Source organism: Cydia amplana, chromosome 11 (genome assembly GCF_948474715.1).
Source record: "Cydia amplana chromosome 11, ilCydAmpl1.1, whole genome shotgun sequence".
NCBI classification, from domain to species: Eukaryota; Metazoa; Arthropoda; class Insecta; order Lepidoptera; family Tortricidae; genus Cydia; species Cydia amplana.
Genome location: NC_086079.1, coordinates 16,956,020 through 16,977,134, shown reverse-complemented (window position 1 = coordinate 16,977,134; position 21,115 = coordinate 16,956,020). Strand labels below are relative to the sequence as shown.

General features: G+C 35.8%; 1 protein-coding gene across 2 annotated transcripts in view; it reads right to left on the bottom strand.

Moving 5' to 3' along the window:
• Positions 1-12,918: 12,918 nt before the first annotated feature.
• Positions 12,919-21,115, bottom strand: part of LOC134652106 (mitochondrial cardiolipin hydrolase-like) — a 226,602-nt gene continuing 218,405 nt past the window's right edge. For both annotated transcript variants that reach the window (XM_063507274.1, XM_063507275.1), the window contains one exon: positions 12,919-13,916. The gene's annotated coding sequence lies outside the window, so the exon portion shown is untranslated. The remainder of the gene's footprint in view (positions 13,917-21,115) is intronic.

The window sequence follows — 21,115 nt, the reverse complement described above, 5'->3', positions numbered from 1 at the left end:
TTGTAGTTGTGACGTCCAGGCGCCGTTGTGTACTGGGTGACCAAATGAAACAACTGTTATCGCTTGTGCACTCCGCAGCCACGCGCACGCCATGACACTTCCCTATGGAGTGAAGCTAGCGGGTAGTTGCGTCGTACTGTTTATTGTGTAACCGTCACATCTCTCCCTTTTTATAACAATTTATTTATTTTACTTTATATATTAACCATGCAACAATAAATCAGTTTATCTTATTATCTTATACTCGCTACGTTGATTTATTTTTCCAATCTAGGTATACTACCACCGGTTCGGAAAAGTTAACCTCAGACCCGAGAAGAACCGGCGTAAGAAACTCGGCGAAGTGTGGATCCATTTTACAACTGTTAAATAATAAATATTTTCCAACACTAGCAAGCCTTTAAACCTGTAAAACTATTATTTGATTATTCCTAATTGTTACCGACTTTTAATTTACTTTAAGTCATGTTATGCTTGCCACATAAAACTTATAATTTGATTTGTTACAAATATTTCTTGCGATACCCTACCAGGGTCCATGTGCCTGTATGTTACTATGTAGTTTACTCGTATGTAATATAAATATGTACATTGGATGCAAAATAAAGATCTCTATCTCTATTTTACTTTTACAATTTCTTATGTGTCAGTCCCTCTCCTTCTCCTATTTGCAGTTTTGAGTCTAAGTCCTTTTATTAACTTGAATATAATTCAAAGAATTATTTTAAAAGCCTTAATTACTACATTTTCCTTTTGATGCTTACACATTTACAGGTATTAACATTAGCATACAATATAATATTTTACTAAATTAATACCTATTTCATGATTTAGGTACAATAAAATTGTAAACTTGCCAAGCGTCTTGGACATTAGTTACTTACTGGCAATAACTGATTGACTCAGTTTTACTTGTCTTGTATGATGTTAATATATATGATGCAATTTATAATACTTATAGATAATCCAATGTCAAATAAAGTAGCAATGTTACTCTATTCATAGTAGAGGTACCACGTCAAGTATATTTAGTTTTACTTGTGAATAGGTTAAGCAAACAATAATCTATATAAATATATTTATATATAATTAATTTGTTAGGTACCTACTAAGATTTACCTGCCTATTTGACCATTGTTATTATCTAATCATAATCATATCTAATTATCGTACTTTAATTATATGTAATACTTGGATAATATAATATTGACATCAATTAATCCAAATATTTATTTTATTCATTCTATTACTCAAAAAGTAACACAGCAAATATAATATCGAATGTAATATTAATCTAGCAACTTTTGCGAAGAATCATAATTACAATTTATGTTATGAAAATAACGTAACTCCTTCTTACTAATCGGAAGCTGATTTTTCAACTAGTAAGCCAGTAAGTATTGTATTATTATTTCCACAACAATTACTGTCAGACTATCACATAAATATTAATATTTGTATACACTTTTTCTTCGGTTTATTTCAATTACTTGCAACAGTTGCAACATATTTTATAAACCTGAAACATACACACCTTGTATGTCTGTTTCCTATGTCCTGTCATTGGTAAGTATGTCATTTAACTTCAATAAACATCTTACAACGAACCAATGGAACTCCATTATCTTAACCATGATCCCATGAAATACAGAGTAAGTAGGTACACAAGAATACACTGTTCGAATGTTTACTTTACCATTTTAGCGTTACGTTTAACGGTTCTGTTTGATATGACCTAGGGTTTTGGTCTTTTGGGTCTTAGTGTAGATTAGTACCATATATGTGTACTCTTGGGTAGATCCATGAAGTGGCTCTAGATGCAACTTTAATCTACTAGTTTTACTAAATTAGTTAGTCTCAACTAATTAAACATCAATCAGGCACTGTCATTGAGGGCGATCAAGATCACGGTTAATTCGAATACTTATTGTTTTTATTTTCTAATGTATACCTACTCAGACACACTATTTACTTATTTGATTGTTTCTGTTTTGTTTTAATGTATCGGTTCTGAGACTATGTATAATTTCCAATGTATGTATTGTCTCTACCGCATACCTAAGCGTTTTGGCATCCTTAATTATTGTAGTTTTATGCATGTGACTGAAATAGGGAAATATATTTTCCAGTAAATTGCCTTTTTAATTACACCTAATTATAATTAGTCATCACATCACACATATCACTCGTCTTAATCTGAGTAGGTGTACCTACTACCTAGGTACTTAAAAGGTACTTCGTCATCTACCTGTCAACCGACAAAAGTCGTATGTCTATTTACAAGGCATTAGGTTAACCGCTGTTCACTAGAGTTTTGCTGTTAGTACCTAAGTCATGTTTGCCTTGGGTATAGTTTCGTAGTATAGTTAGTAAGCTGTGCTTCCTCACTGTGCAAGGCTCCACGCATCGCCACTCCCGTTTTTACAGCATTGACTTTAGGTACTACATGACATGATGTATTATGACAGGGCCAGCGCATCTATTTACGTACCTTTTGTACTTGGGTTTGTGATTGAGCTTTGTCCTGATTATTATTCAATAGAATCATGTATTCCGGCTTTAAAATAGATTGGGATTGGAATTTATAATATGAAATCTGGGTCATATACGATTTTGAAGGAATTGTATATCCTCATCTATTTATAGATTTTATTTGGGCAGTTTAGGCATGCCTCTGTGTTCCACAGTTTCCACGGCTGCGCAAAATGCATTATTATCCTGGTCACCTGCTTGTTTCTCTTAAACTATAATTTAACGCGTCCTCTAACTGTTCCAACAGAATGGCTACAACAATCTTTAATCGGAATACCGTCTATTAAGTCGTCGTATACTTTATATACTTGCTTTGTTCGTTTTTATTTAAGCTGATACATTGAGTACTTACCTATACGAACATCTGCAAAATGCCGTAAATTTATGATACGGGTACAAGTTAGAGGAAGGTTAAATTGTAGTACTTTACAGGAAATATTTTTTCAAATATATTTGTAAAATTGAAAATCTACCTGAATCTATATTAGTAGGTATGCCTATTCCCGAGGCCATCCATCTATACCTACGCCTTAAGTGAACTGGAACAGTAGGCAGAGGCACCAATTATATAATTTTCGCTACTTATTATATAATTTTGAATTAAATAAATACATAGCAGGTTACTCTACTAACATTATGTCAGTTTATTACTATTTTGCCTCCCTATTAAGTCTAATGGTGGTATCTGGGACATTTTGGATGACCTATGACAAGATCCTATCGTTAGTACCAACCAACTCTATATCGCGTCTACTAGACTTGTTACTAGGTACATTTGACCCTTTTGGCTTGTTAGTACTGGGTAGTTGAACATACGTAATACTAATTATACCTTGTTTATATCGTAGGTAAGCGTTATGATTTCGCTGTATCATTTATTTTATTTTGCTAGTACCAGTGGAACATTCAACCTACTACTTATTTATTTTGCCAGTACCAGTTGAACGTTTCAATTCAACCTACTAATTATTTGTTTTGCTAGTACCAATTGAACAATTTCAACCTACTACTTATTTGTTTTGCTAGTACCAGTTGAACATATCAACCTACTACTTATTTGTTTTGCTAGTACCAGTTGAACACTTCAACCTACTACTTATTTGTGTTGCTAGTACTAGTTGAACGTTCCATCCTACTAATTATTTGTTTTGCGTCATTAGTAGTTAATTATACCAACTGCAGCATAGATGTGATGTACAGTTTACTTCTTGTAATTTATTTTTCTTGTTAGTCCGACTCCGACTTACTACTCAATTCATTTGATGCTGAGTTTACGTGTCTACTCCTACAGTAAAACAATAACAAAGCCCTCGGCATTCATCAGTCTAAGTACATATCTATAGTTCTTGACTCACTTGACATCGTAACGGTCCTTGATAATTTTACTGATCCGTTACCTGCTAGCATTCTTTATTGTCATAACATACCTATGTATATATAAATACATGTTAAGTCGACACCAAGTTAGGTAACAGCGATTCATACCATTTCAATTGATTATAAGTATTATAACAGGTTATTTTAATCGAACAATATTTCTTTTAGGACATAAGGTCCCTAAAAATTTATACAACTATACCGACTTAATATGCAGGTTTCTCAATAGGTTTCCTTATGTAAAAATATCTTAGTAATTACACAACTAAGTAGGTAGGTATATTTTAAGTATGAACGGCAAATACACAACAACTCATAATAATCGTGATTTCCGCGAAGATAGTTTGATTATTTACCCTTTTTATCATATGAATTCTAATATACGATTTTGAGTCAGAAAATAAACCATGTACCAACTGTATTTGTAACACGCAAACCATCAGCATATTCGTTTCTGTCACTTCATGGAAAAATTAATACACCGGTGCCACATCATTCTAATAATGCAACATGGGTACATTATTTTTTGTAGGATTTTCCCAATTATTGATCTATCTTGCATTGATTGCACTTTTGGATTTACAATTGGTAACCAGGCTCACGAACAGTAGCTACTGTCAAAGAGTTAGTGTAATAAGCAAGCGCATATTTCTTCTTTGCTTGGTAAACATTCCTCCCGAGCTACCTACCATCAATTACTCACTAAATAGTTGTAAAGTTAACTACTGTTCTTATGTAAACAGTCGACAAAATCAACTGTGCATATACATAATTGTTTTTATTAACATTGATTGTAAACAAAACTATAAAATTAGGTATTTATATTTATTATTATTGGGGTGGTATCGGGCCTTTGAGTGTCACGTCGACCACGTATTGATCTATGGTGACGGCCCTTTACAGTTCATTACTAATGCCCGTTGCATCCAGAAAATTACAGATGCTTTGGGCCGTAACGTTCTGTACCTCATAGGGTTGCAATACATGTCGCCCTAAGTAGGTATAAAATTAGGTATAGGTACAAGATCTACCTTTTTACAGTTTTGCACTAATATTTAAATTCTGCACTAGTTTCTTTAATACTCCTCTGACGTGAGTTTGGAATTTCATAACCTAGTTACGTAACAAAGTCGTTGCAATTTTAATATTTCCGTATTATGTACAACCGTACGTCACTCGTTACACCGAATATCACCTCGCCCAAACTTTTGTATTGCCTGAATACAATCGGGAGCTCGGGAGCAAATGGACAACTACGGTAGCTATTAGGTTAGGATTTCCATACCTTAGGTATTTTGTTTTTTTTCCGCCACCGTTACCTTTCCTTTTCGTAAATTTTTTTTGGTGATGTTTTATCCTCGTCGCCATTTGTGACGTCCAGGCGCCGTTGTGTACTGGGTGACCAAATGAAATAACTGTTATCGCTTGTGCACTCCGCAGCCACGCGCACGCCATGACACTTCCCTATGGAGTGAAGCTAGCGGGTAGTTGCGTCGTACTGTTTATTGTGTAACCGTCACAGTAGTATTGAGCAATTCATATTTTTATACATGAAAACTTAAAAGCTTAAGGGCCTTCTTATGTTTAAGTGTACTTACAAAAACTTCAGTATCAGATAGATTGTAGCAACTAATGTATCCATATAGATACATCGTAATACAACTACTCGTATGGAAATAAAAATATTGTATTATGTATGTAATTGGCTATTATTGCTATTCCTTTCTGATCCTGGCCGTAAAGAACTATTACTAAACTCCTTTCCAATCAATGACAGATGACAGATCATTATTACGTACATAATTCTAATATTATGGTTAATTTCTTTAACTTTTTATTTTACTGTGTAAAATGGAATATTTGGGTACTTACTTACTTAATTATTCCCTACGATTCTAAGTCTAACATAGCCATAATACGTAACGACATATAAACAGGTACTAGAATTACAATCCAAAACTAGAAATTGAAAGTGAAGCACCAATTATTATCAAATGCTCAGGTAATATATTCTTAGAACCTAGTCTAGACATCGAATTAAGACCAAGGTTAGGGAACCTGAAATTTAAACATCACAGACTTAGACAAGGTTTTTGTTAATGATAGGTACCGTAAAATGGGGCGAGTAGGCGCAAAACTGACATTCTAACCTCGATAACATTTTATTTTTACATATGCAATGCAAACTGAATGGTGTATATGTCGGCGGCCGATCGTAAGATCAGGCAGATCGTAATGTTCCTGTGTAATGTTTTGACGATATTGACATTAAACCAATATATAGGTAGGATAGGTTAGTTAGGTTGCTTTAGATGCCCGAAGGGCAAACTGCCCAGAAATAGGTAGATTCAGGGAACAGGTCAAAGATTTTCACGTTTCACGATATGCCTAGGAATTTCACGACATGCCTGATCTTACGATCGGCCGCCAACATATATAATAAGTGTTCCGGACGTTTGTATTTTAGTTTTTATTTTATTTTGGGTAGTTCCATTTCATAACTTTGACGATAAACAGAATAAACCCACCTCACCCCGTAGTCCCTCGTATTTGGGGTGAGTTGGGTTTTCATACAATGGTGATTTTTGAAGATTGTTGGATCGATTTGTTTTTATTATGAGTATTACTATAGCTCCATTTTAAATTGGAATACATTATTTTTGTAGCAGTAAAAATCCATCTCACCCCCCTTTCATCCCTTCTCTCCCCATTCATAACCCAACTCTCCCCGCGAACCCTACTCACCCCATTTTACGGTACATATGATTTGATATAGGTATACAATGTTAGTCTAAATAAAGCTATACGTTTATTTAGGAAGTTATAACTTAACAGGAAAATTATAGTTGGTTTAACATTTAAATTATAGCATACGTATAACGTCAAAAGTATTTTTATACAATGTTCAAACAGCTTAATCAAAAAAACATAAATATATACCTCCCTATGTAGAACAATAAGACTGTAACACTGTTGAACGCGAAAGGTAAAGATTTATTTCTATTTGTAAAAGTTATGCGGGGTGGCAGATACTTTTAGCAGGCGTGTCTCACTCCGCGATTTCGTCGCTTTGCTACTACAGGTAGCTAAAAGTACATCCGTTCGGCCCCAATTTTGGGGAAAGCCAAAGCCGCGCGTGGCGCTGTCGCCACCTAGCGGCCATATCTGTGCTGATCGTAACAGACGCGTTTTGTTAGAGAGTGAGTCTTCTGTACTTAGTACTATTATTTATTCTGTGCTTTTGGTGCCTCGTTTCATCAAAATTGATGCTGTTGTAATCGTTATTTTTTTAAGAAAGCAAAGTCTTTTTATACTTGCGGGGCACACAAGAACGAAACGTGATTTTGTAATCCTTATTTCACATATTTTTACGTAATAGTGGTATTATTTACTGGTACCTAAAGTACTTACCATACTTAAAAAAATCAAATTCTCCTCTAAGGATTTTTGTTTAGGTTATGCGAGACATTATTTTTCCAGTATATTTATGATTAATTGATTATGGTAAATATTTACATAGCTATGTACACAATGTACCAACACGTATAATTTAATTGTAAAGTCAACCTCGCCTCAACAATAACGTACCGAAATCAATAATTAGCTGTAAAAACTCGTAATTTAATGTTCCTATAATTAAAATAAACTATTTACCAATCAATTTTTAAATCAATTAAGTGCATTCGGCATACTTGGCGGCTGCATTCCGCTGGTATTGCAGTTTTATTCAGCACACGTTCGGGTAAATTAAACGGAAAACAACAATACTTTATATTACGTAAAAGGGTATCAGTATTGATTTAAGGCTTCGTCACACAGGCGCGTTTTCCGGACGGCGCGTTTTCCGGACGGCGCGTGAGCGTTTTATATGTATGTAAAAGCGGCGCGCCCCGCTCACGCGCCGCCGGGAAAACGCGGCTGTGTGACGAAGCCTTTAGGGTTCGGCAAAGAGTAGTATAATATATAGGATAGTCTAGCTATCACGGTTCATGAGATACAGCCTGGTGACAGACAGACGGACAGTCTTAGTAATAGCAAAATAGGGTCCCGTTTTTACCCTTCGGGTACGGAACCCTAAAAACGATTCGGTCACAAAGAATGATCACTTATTCATACATGATCATACTCGTATTTACTTACCATTACCACATTGACAGTTACGGATCGAAGTCCGATAAAGACTTTTTCTACTCCAGCACTTAAATGTGTCAATTAAATGACTGACAGTGATATCTAAAGCAATGTCATTTGAATGCTTTGTCTATAGGCTCATAAGATGACTGCTAGCAGTCATCTTATGAGTATAATACAACTGCTTTATTTTTTTTAAAGATACAAGTTCCGATCATCTTGATTGAAAGAGGTATGTTTTCATTTACAATAATAACTCTTTTTTTTTTTAAATAATAACTCAATTTTTTTTAAATAATAACTCTTTTTTTAAATAATAACTCTTTTTTTTTAATAATAACTCTTTTTTTTTAATAATAACTCTTTTTTTTAATAATAACTCTTTTAATAATAACTCTTTTTTTTTTAATAATAACTCTTTTTTTTGTTTTTTTTTTTTTTTGCTGCAGCTGTCATAGAAAAAGTAATGTATGCAACAGCTCATAATTGGTTCTTAAAATTCAAGGGTCTTTTTTTTTTTTTTTTTTTGCTGCAGCTGTCATAGAAAAAGTAATGTATGCAACAGCTCATAATTGGTTCTTAAAATTCTCGGGTCTTTTTTTACAAAACTCGACTACGTCTCGTTTTGTAACTTCGACCCTTGAATTTTAAGAACCCTTATTATATCACTGTTGCATAAACTACTATTACAATTAAATTGTAGCGATAAAAGGACACAGAGTTTTTTCTCATTTCAATGGACCGCCAATTTCGTAAGCGAAAGTCGGCGACAACGGGTTTATCCGCTTCTGCACTTATATGTCAAAGTTCGGTACCACAGTATTTTAAAGGTTTCGTCCTTCAGGCAATTTTCCTAAATATTGAATTTAAAAAAAAAACAGCACCTAGGTCTGTCGGCTCTGAATCCAGATTTTTTTCTTACTGCGACATAGCTATGGTCAATATACATCAAGTTATGTAAAAATATTTTGCATAATATCAATACCCAGAAAGGAAAATGGAGGTTTGTATGAAGAAGCGGTCGTCCCCTCCTCTTAAGAAAATAGCTCCCGTCTTAAATGCCGTCAACGCACTTGCAACCCCTCTGGTGTTGCAGATGTCCATGGGCAACGGTAATTACTTACCATCAGGCGATTCGGCTCGTTTGCCTCCTATACCATAACATAATAGATTAAACAAATACCTACCGGGGAACCGGCCGAGACGATACAACAGGAATGCAGTTGCACCCATTGAAGGGAAATATTCACCCATTTGGTCATTAGTGCTCATAGGTCGGGAACGAATGAGAGCACACATCATAAACTACAAAAAATATTGTTCAAATGCAAGTGTAACGTCACGGGTTGAACGCCCGCAGATCGTCCTCCCGATAACTCCAGCGCACCCATTCGAGAAATCTTCATTAAAATTGTTCATTAATTAAAACTTTGAACGTCAATTTCGAAAGTAGACTCTAAAGGTGACAGTCCATTTCCAACCGCAGCTGCACTACTGTTCAGCAGCTGCACTATGGAAATTGACAGTAACAGCGACGCGTTCAGTACCAGTAGTGCAGCTGCGGTCAGAAATGGAATGTTACCTTTAGTACACTAACAGACTGGCCGGTCGGAATTTCAATGATAAAGATAGTGAATTTACTCTAAAGAACTCTTATGCTTCAAAAGTCATCTTACGACGCTTAACTTCATGATAGTATGACTTTTTCTGTTGTAGGTACCAAATAAAGTTATTTTAAGCCTTGATTTCTTAATAACGTCAGACTACCAATACTTTAGCTGAATTACATCAGTATCGTTTTTATGTATTTTTGGGAATACGTAAACGAGGTCGCCGGCGGATTTATCTAGTGCAGAAATAAAAGACGTCCTACGCGAGACCTTCGAGTTGAAAGAATGCCGAATGATTTGAGGGCTCTGCACGCTCTACAGACGTTCCCGATTCGAAATAGATGGATCGTTTTGAGAGATTTTTTTTCGAGTCTCGAAATTATGTGCGAATAATAGTTTGCTTCATTCTGGAGCACTGGTGACCTAGCGGTAAGAGCGTGCTACTTTCAATCCGGAGTTGCGTGTTCAAACCCCGGCTCGTACCAATGAGTTTTTAGGAACTATCATTTGATATTTACCAGTTGCGTTTCGGCGAAGGAAAACATCGTGAGGAAACCGGACTGATCCCAATAAGGCCTAGTTTCCCCTCTGGGTTGGAAGGTCAGATGGTAGTCGCTTTCGTAAAAACTATGTGCCTACGTCAATTCTTGGTATTAGTTGTCAAGCGGACCCCTGGCTCGGGAATGAGCCGTGGCAAAAATGCCGGGATAACGCGAAGAAGATTTTGCTTCATTCTAGTTTTAAAAGGGGATATCAGCAGACGAGCTTGTTATACATTGCCTACCTTTTAAAACCATAAACGTATGTCTTGAAAAACAGCGCACTTTGTGTGTAGGTATGTTTCTTTTGCAAGAAATAACGTTTGTATTTTATTGTATATTTAACACAGCATAAACAAAGACGATCAGCTGTGGCCTACATAGCCGTGGCCTTCTTTCTGTTGCTATAGGCATTTAATACTCGTATGGAATGGTTTATCTGTGAGGCAATTCGAACTTGCATCTGACATCAAAATGATGTCATTTAGTTATCATTCAAGCGTTAATTTCGCTCCGACTTGTCGCACGCACAGGCGAATGAGAACAAAATTATATTATTCAGGTATTGGTTTACTGTCGTAATAAGTCTGAGACATCAGTCTGAAATGTGACGTGTTTTTACTTCAGGAATTTTTACTTCACGATTTATTTGATTTCAGACCATATATGTCCATTAAATCGTATGCCATTTGCATTATAAATATAAAACAATTATAAATATAGATTAAGGCCAATTAGGCAGTTTGTGTGTTAAATACATACCTACATAGATAAATTGCACAGGGCAATGTAGGTTAAATAAAAATAAAATCTTAGGTATTGGTTGTTCAAAAAGCTAAACATTGCATTAGTGTATATCATCTATAATAGGTATTATTTTATTACTCTAAATGACAAATGGGAAAACGAATCTATGTATGTCGGGCCCGTTTCTATGTTATATTGATAATGTTATCATCCGGGCGGATAAACTGAAATTTGCGGTCTTTTATCTCCACATATTTGCAAAGTGGAACCACAAAAGAGGGCCCGAAAGAATATATTTTTCTCTAAGTGGGGCTACCCAAAAAGATTCCAAAACCCCTGCAGTGCAATGCAGCCTATTTAGAACCTATTCTTGTGAGTTGATAAGAGGCTCAAATTAAATTATTCATTCATTTTCAATGCTCATAGTGGCTCATACTCATAGTTTATTGACAATACTTTTTTAAATAAATAATAAATAAATATATGATTTAGTTCTATTATTAACTACTTATAAACATTTTGAAGAATGCCTCTATTTTTATTTCTGGTCGATGTAGTGATATGGGTTATCTTGATGAACCTCACGAGTATTATTTTAAAGCTCTCTGAATGCCACGAAAGTAACGGTCGACTGATAAGTCATAATTAATATTTATACTGCATGGTGAGAATGTAACCAGTTATCTTATCATCTATCTAAACTACTTAAACCTATTTATATAGATAAAAAGGTTTACAATCAGAACTCGCACTTATTGTCACACTGCAGGTCGTTGGTTGAACGAATCGTATCAATTTAATTATCATGTTCTCGGAAGTCGTGTGAAGTACCGTAAGATATTTCACCAATATTCTCTGATGTAGGAAATATCCCTTCCCAATATAGGCTTTGATTTTTCATGTCAGACGGACTACCACTTTTGATAAAAACCAAAACACTTGAAAGCCGGGGCCTTTTAAGAACTCAAAATCTTTCTTTCTTTATATGTAATAGGGTGGAGAAGAAAGATTACTCTAATAGAAACTCCGCCTACACCCAAGGCCAAAAGTATGGAATCAAGGTTGTTTTCTTTGTTGTAGGTATATTTGAATTCTAAATTTTACGTTAGGCAGCCCCAAAAGAGTAAAAAATATAAGATAAATATCAAACCATCCTAAACTATTATTAAAAAGTAAATATGTAAATAGGAAAATGTTATAATACCCTTTTAATTAACACATACATTTTAACAAAATGTTTAACTGGCTACTATCATAGCCAGTATTTGAGTATTTTACTTGTATACAAGTAAAATACTCAAATACTGGCTATGATAACATGGCTATGAACATTATAATGTTGTATTATTATTTTAACAATTTTTTTATTAAATTGTCAATGTGTAGTATACAATCCAGCGCTTAAAAAAATACATTTTTCTACTGTAATACAAGCTTGCTTCCATACTTTTGGCCGGGAGTGCAAGTTCTCCATACAAAGTCCATATGACATTATAAAATGAATAAAATAAACCTCAAATTATATGATAACAATATGACATTTCAAAAACTTGTAGACACGCCGGAGACGCCTGTCCCAAGGACACACGTACATGAGACTTGCCAATGCAAACCGCATACCCACCAACTGTTTAAATTCACCAAAACTCTTCCTTTCCTTCACAGCTCGAATTAACTGCAATACAGTCTCATAAAGTCCATTGTCGAGTGTCTCCGAACGCACCACTTATAGAAAATAGGTTACTTAGCCGGTTCCAAGAGGTCGTCTCGTCCTGATGACATTGGGATAATTGAAAAATGACTATGTCCGACCTCCAAACGAGCTATTCAACTATGACATGGCATGCCAACTTCTGTGAGAACCGCGAAGTACAGTCAGGAGACGGTCAGCCACATCTGATTGTAACCAACTTTGCTTAGCAATAGAGGCACGGTTCGTTTGGATGCTATGGTGCCTGTACTGGGGTAAAGGAAACAAAAAGTCATGCCGAAACGTTGTTTTATTAAGATTTATAATAGTATTGTATACAATTCTGAATTAAATAATTGCTCATAATTTGAATTAATTTAACAGATTGCATAATCAAATTTTTCATCATAAAAAAACATAAAATGCAATCCCGGGTATTGCCATGCAAATACTAAAACTCGAATTTAAGTAACAATTGAATTTTAACCTAAAATCAAGTTTTATGACGCATTGGCGTACGACAATAATATTGATTTATGATGATATTGATATTTAATCATTATAATTACATATTGTTGAAGTAAACATTTCATAATCAATTAAAATATATCTTAAATAATGTAATGTAAAATTAAAGCATGTCAAGTCTAGCATCTTGTCTAAAAACAAGGGATAAAACACATTGAATATAAAATTATTAAAATTAGCATTATCATTGTCATGCACACTCGCGAGTTGGTATTGTAAAAAATAAAAAGTCATGCGTTAGAATTTTTAGTAATTGTTAGTCAATATAATTCAAAACACGAAGTACGACACAAACTCTTATATCCAATGTGTAGAAAGGTATAAAAAAATTTTGTATAAATAAAAGTAATGCGCGAACGTTAGGACCTCGGCGGAAATCGGAAAAACGGTATGAAGATCACAATAGGGTGGAGTCATTGACTTACTAACTAGGATGGCATTTTCCCGATTTCATCCGGACCTTACAATTGTCAATAACAGTCTTATGATAAAAAGGAATGAACAATTTGTGTTACAAATCAACTGCTCTCGAAAGGAACGGAGACAAATGCAGTCACACACTATCACGTAATAAGAAAGATGGGAGAAAACAGGCGGATTCGGTGATCAGTGTTGACTGTATTTAAAACTGTTCCTGATCTTGATACCTATAAACGATGAAGTAACCAACCTTATCATTGCAACACAAAATGTTTTACTTAAACTGGTGGACAAAGATTAACAAAATGCCGCGGAAGCTGCAGTAGATGAGCCAAGTCATATCTGTAACAAAGAAAAGAAAATCGATAAATGAAACGATGACACAACCTTTTAATATAATCAATGAACAGCAAGAATGGGAAAATATATGGTTGCGGATATAAAAACCAGTCTAGACACAATAGACAGAAGATGACACAGTAACCCGTTGGTTGCGAACGGAGAGCTCAAACACATCACACTGTGACGAATGTACACAATAAAAGAGCGGGAGGGCCAGCAAGATTAATACGTACAGAGTGACTTGGCATTTTGAGCTAAAATTTCGGATCAATAAGTTGGGACAATGAATCCGCTGGGATTCAAGCGGAGGTTAAAAGGTTTTTTAGGGATACGCCGCTCAAATTAGACCTCCATTGTGCGTGCGCAAACAATCTAAAGTTTTCAATGTAATCTAAAATGGATGGAAAGTGCCTGCTTTCAAAACAACCCCTTCTGGAAACCGGTGTGAAATGTTATCTAAGTTTTCGGATGTAACTTTTGTATTAAGGAAATATTTTGTTGTTCTAGTGCCAAACGATGATTATTTGATTATTTAAAAACAGGAGTTTGAGCTGTTTACTGGAAAGGAAGGTAACATTATGGTCATGAATATAAATATGCGTATAAGTACAACAGGATACATTGTTAGAATCCTTCGGGTTCCTTCTTGGCAATGCACGTTATATACCTACATATATAATAATACTCGTATTTCTTTTTTCATAGCCCATTGAAATAAGGTGAAAAGTAAGTAAATCAATTAATCCAAATTCTAAACTCTCTTAGACCAGATCAAAGTCGTTCCTATTAGGTACATTATTAAATATTAATTGCAATCCAAATGAATTTAATCCGCGCAACTTGGAACGGTCGGCTGTCAGTGACTCCGAATTTGAATGGCCTCGGGTCAATGGCAGATTGCACACTGAGGTACCGCTGGGTTGACACAGTTCGACTGATTCTTCAATTTATCGTACCGTCGCCAATTTTAATCCATATCAAGACGATTAGGGTCAGACCAAGCTCACCAATATCATCATTAATGTCAAATTTCTATGTTAATATGACGTTTACCAAGACACTACCTCACTTTGTTCTGTTCAAGTCAGGGCAAAGTTAACTTAGACTTAGACGGACTCTATGGACTTTTGTTATAGCTCGCCGGTGGGAAACAAGCATACGACACACCCGATGGTAAGCAGGTACCGTAGCCTATGGATACCTGTAACTATCCCCTGTACCCTGTTGTTGGAGTCACGTGCACGTTGGCGACGGTACGGTAACGGTGAATAATATTATTAATTTAAAAAAAAAACGTAATCCAATACGCTAATATCAATGAAGTTTTCGCTGAGTATGAATGTATTTTGTAATTTTACGACTAATTGCTAAGTTTAAGCCCTTGCTACACGGTCGCCGACAAGCCTTCTAACCGTCTGACCTTGGTCTGTCCTTGGTCAGTTTTGGTCAAATTTTGTTGGTAACAACTGTCTACACGGTCCGTCCAGACCAAGGCCACGCGGTCTGAGGGGCTTGTCGGCGACCGTGTAGCAAGGGCCTTAGAAGCTTGTATTATTTGACCTAAACAAAATAGGAATAACACAGGATGTCGTTTCGAATTCGAATAAAAAAGTTCTATCAATACTGGATAGGTAAGTATACTTTTTTATTTTACCTTTTAATATGACCTATATTTTTTCCTACATAAACATAAAGGCTAACTTCTATCTAAACCTTCACGCATCAATTCCACAATTCTATATAAATCTAGTTCAACATAAATTGCGCTTTATTTACGACTTTAATTAAAGTAATAAAATTCCAACCTACTATAAAGTTATACGAATCTGTAGGCATCGCGGTGGTTACTAGTTTTACGTCGTCGTGCGTATAATCGAATTAAAATAGCATCCACAAGGAAATATCCGCCATGTGTGTCGCCGCGTCCTTGGCGGTTGCGAATCTAGTAATGAATTAGGAAAGCCTACGCGCCGGCGCATAGTAACCACGTTTATCGCAGCTTTATCAATCAGTTTCGTCACGGCCTCGATTTGGCCGACGCCCCGCGATAATCTACGCGATTGCTCGATTTTTAATCTTTTATAATACCACCAGAATAATATGAGCTATCAGACTAAAGTAACATATCGCGGTGAGAGTCGGAATATAGTGGACTCTCTGTCCATTGTAGACAGACACGTGGATCATTATTATTAGATTGTAGAATGAGCTCTTTGGTTGTGGTGGGAAAATAAAAATATTGCCAAGAATGTACGATATGTGCTTCCGTCTAAATGTAGTTGTTATATGTGTCAGCCTTTATTGTAATTTATTATGTTTTCTGGGTGGCTATTACGAGTTTTATTAGGGCGGTACACACGTCAGCGCCGCGGATGGTTGCGTCGCGCTTAATAAAAGGGTCAGGATCTAGTAAATACACAAACAATTTATAGGTATTGTCTTGCCACAAAGTTTTACCTAGTCCACGTGGACTGACAAGTTAGTAGATACTTAGTAAGTTCAACAACTGTGAAGAAAATATATTGATAGTATTTAGACATAAATAGTACCTATTCTACTAATGCAGCTATTCCAATCTATTTTATATACATACCTAACAGTATTTTGTAACTATAAAATCTTTGTATTAGCAACAAATATTTCAGAGCTACTAAGTATTACCTACAATATTAGTTATCAATACTATAATGTATAAATCTACGCATTGCCCTGATTAGTTTTATTCATTATAATAGATACATGGAATACGCGTAACGTAACATATACCTATCTAAATTGTTTAATTATAACGACGTTTGTACGCGATTCGGTTGTAACAATACCACAATCAACGAATGGTAGGTATTATGTCACCTTTTTTGAAGTGAAAACTTCTTTAGCGGCGCTGTGCACTTTTTGAGGTGGGGGAAAAATTATAAACTCGAGACAGCGTAAGGCGTAAGGCGTAATGTATGCCTGAGCCTGCTGTTTCGTTTTAATTCACCAAAGAACTTTAGTCATAACGTATCATAATCAGGTCAATTATTTAAAACTGGACTTTTATATTTAGCAATAAAGTTCAATGTTCTAATCTTGTACGGGCTGAAATACGAGGATCTCACAGTTACATTCTAACTTTATATCACTAAAGCTACATCTTGAAAAATTCAATAAAGCTACATCTTGATGAAATCGCTAATAAAAGTGAACTAGTACTGGTGAATAAAACTCAAAATATCATGACCAAATATATCTAAATACGAGGTCTGCAACGTAACTTTACAATTTCTATTCGAATTTTAAACAATTAACGCTACAAATTTGAATTTCGAATTTTTAACAAGCTCACTGACCAGCAATTTCGGAACTAAAGTTTTTCAATAGAAAGGAGAATGGGTCAATTATACATATGTAGTGCTGCAGATATTTTGGACTAGTCATTGAGTTTTCACATCTGTCGGCACTCCCGGAGTGCAACCCGTTGTTTTTTTATGCTGACAAAATAGTGATTTGATGGATACATACAACATACTGTTATTTAAATGGAATGTGTTTTATACAACTTAATAAAAATTCTAAATATTTATTACAATACAATTAATGTCGATGTGAAGTTTGAAAGCGGACCGACGATAGTTTAGCCAGCAATTCATTTAGCAGTTATTCATTTAGTTTCCAATTTGCCAGCATTCGTCTTGGCATTTCAACCCGTAAATACGAGTAGAAACTAGACTACAATTTACTACCGTGTATAATTCTAAATCTTAGCTAATACCTGTCCTTACCATTTTTGCAGTGGCAAACGATTCTATTAAATCATTGAACATTGCCGCGCTGCGCTTTAAAATTCTGACATACCTATGCTCAAAGTTCAAAGTTCAAATTTTTATTTGCCATAATGCTCAATTTTCGAAATACGAAATGTACCTTGAAAACTCTACGTAAGGTTATCTTTTAGGAATTATACAAACCACATAGCGGAATTTACAAGCGCAACGACACTGATTGTTTAAAACTATTCATTCTTAGATATTTGCAGTAACTTTTTACGATTCTAGTTTAAATCTTAGTTTTTAGAGCCGAGTCTAGATATTTATTAGCACAGTGCCGGTGAATAAGACGATTTGTATCACTTCGAATGAAATTTAGCCTGCATTATTTTCCTAATTTACTTACTATTGTATGAGGCGCAATTAATATTATGTCATAAACGGAACGAAGTCCAATTGCCACGACTCAAATGAAAGAAATTTGAGTTTAGTTACGCATAATACCTAACTAATTTTATTTTGTTTGTTTAGCTATGTCGCTTTTTTCGCAGGGTTTCCACGGAAGACCGGTCAAGGTAGGTATCCAAGAGGTAGGTCCTGTACCTTGTCACCAAGCTGAGTGGAAATTATTCCAATGAAACGTTTTTTGACGTGTCAGTTAAGTTTTCGCTGTTTAAACGCCCTGAATAAATGTTATTCTATTCTATTTATTCTAGAAAAGTTGGTAACTATTTTCTATAAACGGCTATCGGGTTAATGAAATTCATTCTCTCATGAGTAATCATAGATTTCACCTACCGAGAACTGAAGAGTAATAAATAATTGTTTTCTTTCTTCTTTAAAAAAAAAACAATACGCAATAGAGCTGTCCAATTCCGTGACTTCCCACTTATTGTCACTCAGTCGTTAATCGACATAAAAGGGCTGGGACGTTTAGTGATACGTTGTCGCGTAGGATCGTTGACGTCACGGCACGGCACGGCACGGCGCGGCGCCGGCGCCCACTATACTGGAGTTGTTCACGTTTTAAGGCAAGTTATCTGATGTGACCTATGTTCAATCATTCAAAACAATTAAATTGCCATTGAACTTCAATGGCAATTGTTTTTGACCATTAAAAACAAATATAAATTACTTTGGTTTTATTAGTCTGAAGGACAGCCCGGTTACTATAGGCTTCCACACTTTCCCACCATTGGTCATAAATTATGACATTTAGGTATTATGCCTTGAGGTTGGACTTACAATGAATAGAGCGAAAACTCAGTTGATGACCAATCAAGCTAAACATAGCATTGTGGTGGATGGGCAGGATATACAATATGTTGACGAGTACGTTTACTTGGGCCAGATAGCATCCTTCGAGAACAGGCGGTCTATCGAAATCGACAGACGTATCGAGAACGCCTGGAAGAGCTTCTGGTCCATGAAAGCGCTAATGAAGGGCGACCTTCCCTTGTGTCTCAAGCGCAAACTCCTTGACATGTGCATCCTGCCCATTCTAACCTACGGTGCACAAACTTGGTCATTAACTGAGGCTCTAAAGTCGAAACTCAAGGTTTGCCAGCGTGCGATGGAGCGTAGTATATTAGGTGTTCGCAGAACTGATCGGATCAGAAACACGGAACTACGCTCCAGAACTAGAGTTGTAGATGTAGGCGTCAAGACCGCTAAGCTTAAGTGGGACTGGGCTGGACATGTCTGCCGCATGCACCCAGAAAGGTGGGCCAAAATGGTTACTGAGTGGGACCCACGGAACACAATAGACGGTGCAGGCCGGAGTTCAGGCAGACCGAAAAGGAGATGGCGGGACGACTTGGACGCATTCTACCCCAAATGGTGGGAAAATGCCGATGACAGGGTCGAGTGGAAAAAACGAGGGGAGGCCTTTGCCCAGCAGTGGGACACCAAAACAGGCTAGAGAAAAAAAAAAAAAATGTGATTTTTTGTCCTATCCAATGTCCTAATCCAGGCTTGCTTAATATGCATTATTTTCGTCTTAATTTTTATCATTTTTCCGCCATAACATAGGGACCGGTACCTATATTATACTTTCGCTTATGTACGCAACAGTTTTTATGTAAGTTTATTGTCTAAGTACTCACAACACAAGCCTTGTTGAGCTTACTGTGGGGCTTAGTCAATTTGTGTAACAATATCCTATACACTTTATTTAATTATATTACTCAACACAATAAAAAGACAGAGTAAGTACACGAAGCGCTGCGCGACGAGTAGCTCTATAACCTACTTTAAAAGACCATAAAACAATACCTGGCCTTAAGCAATGAAAAGAACTGATACTCAAGTAAGTTTAATTACAATTAATTAAACAAAAGTATCGCTTAGGAACAGAGTTAACAATGCGCGGACGGATCAGCTGAGCAAAGAACGTTACTGCAACTTGTGGACATTTGTATCGATGGCTTGCGTCACCACGTAAATGCTGGACTTTGTGTAATCTGTGGATTCTTTTACTGTTACTATGCTGACAAAGAGTGATTAGTAAGAGGTTTTAGGTAAAATGTGACGGTTTTGCGGCTATTCGCGTGAATATGTAACTTATTTTTACAACATCGCAAAGCACCTTAAGATCCGTAACACATCATGTTTCGTTCCATTAAATGACTTATTACATCACATAGACCTAATCAGAATCAGATATAACTATTATGTTAGTCAAAATACCAATTGGCAACTGATAATTCTTTCAGTTTTGCCTATGATACCTACATCTGTCTGCGGTGGCAGCATGGCTGCATTTTTATCGCCTGTCACTATGCCTGTCACTTTCGCACATACTTGTTAGAACGTGACAGACATGGTGACCGGCGATAAAAACGTTACCGTGCTCAGCCCGCTGGCCGAATACCACAACGCATTCTGTAATTTTCTAATAAAACGTCGTTCAAATCTCCGTTCAGACATTTTCTTTAAATTATTACCATGAAACAGCAATTGATTGTCGTAATCGGGCAATTATCGACGTTCTGTGATAACCCGATATAGGATCGAGGTATCGATCCGTCCTTGGTCGATCGGCGGGATTTAGATACGGCCGATATCGGGGGCCGCTATATTACACAATGCATATTATGTTATCTTCAACCAATATTATAAGACCATGTTATTAATTATATCTTATTAAAGGCTAATTTGTAACTAATCGTACGCTAGTTTCATGATTAGTTTTATATGAACTTACCGCGCCCTATCGTTATTTATTCATCTTTTGAATTTAATAAGTTTTCGTAATTGATTTAGATCTAAATGTGGGATGATGAAATAATAGTAGTTTATGCAACAGTGATATAATAAGGGTTCTTAAAATTCAAGGGTCGAAGTTACAAAACGAGACGTAGTCGAGTTTTGTAAAAAAAGACCCGAGAATTTTAAGAACCAATTATGAGCTGTTGCATACATTACTTTTTCTATGACAGCTGCAGCAAA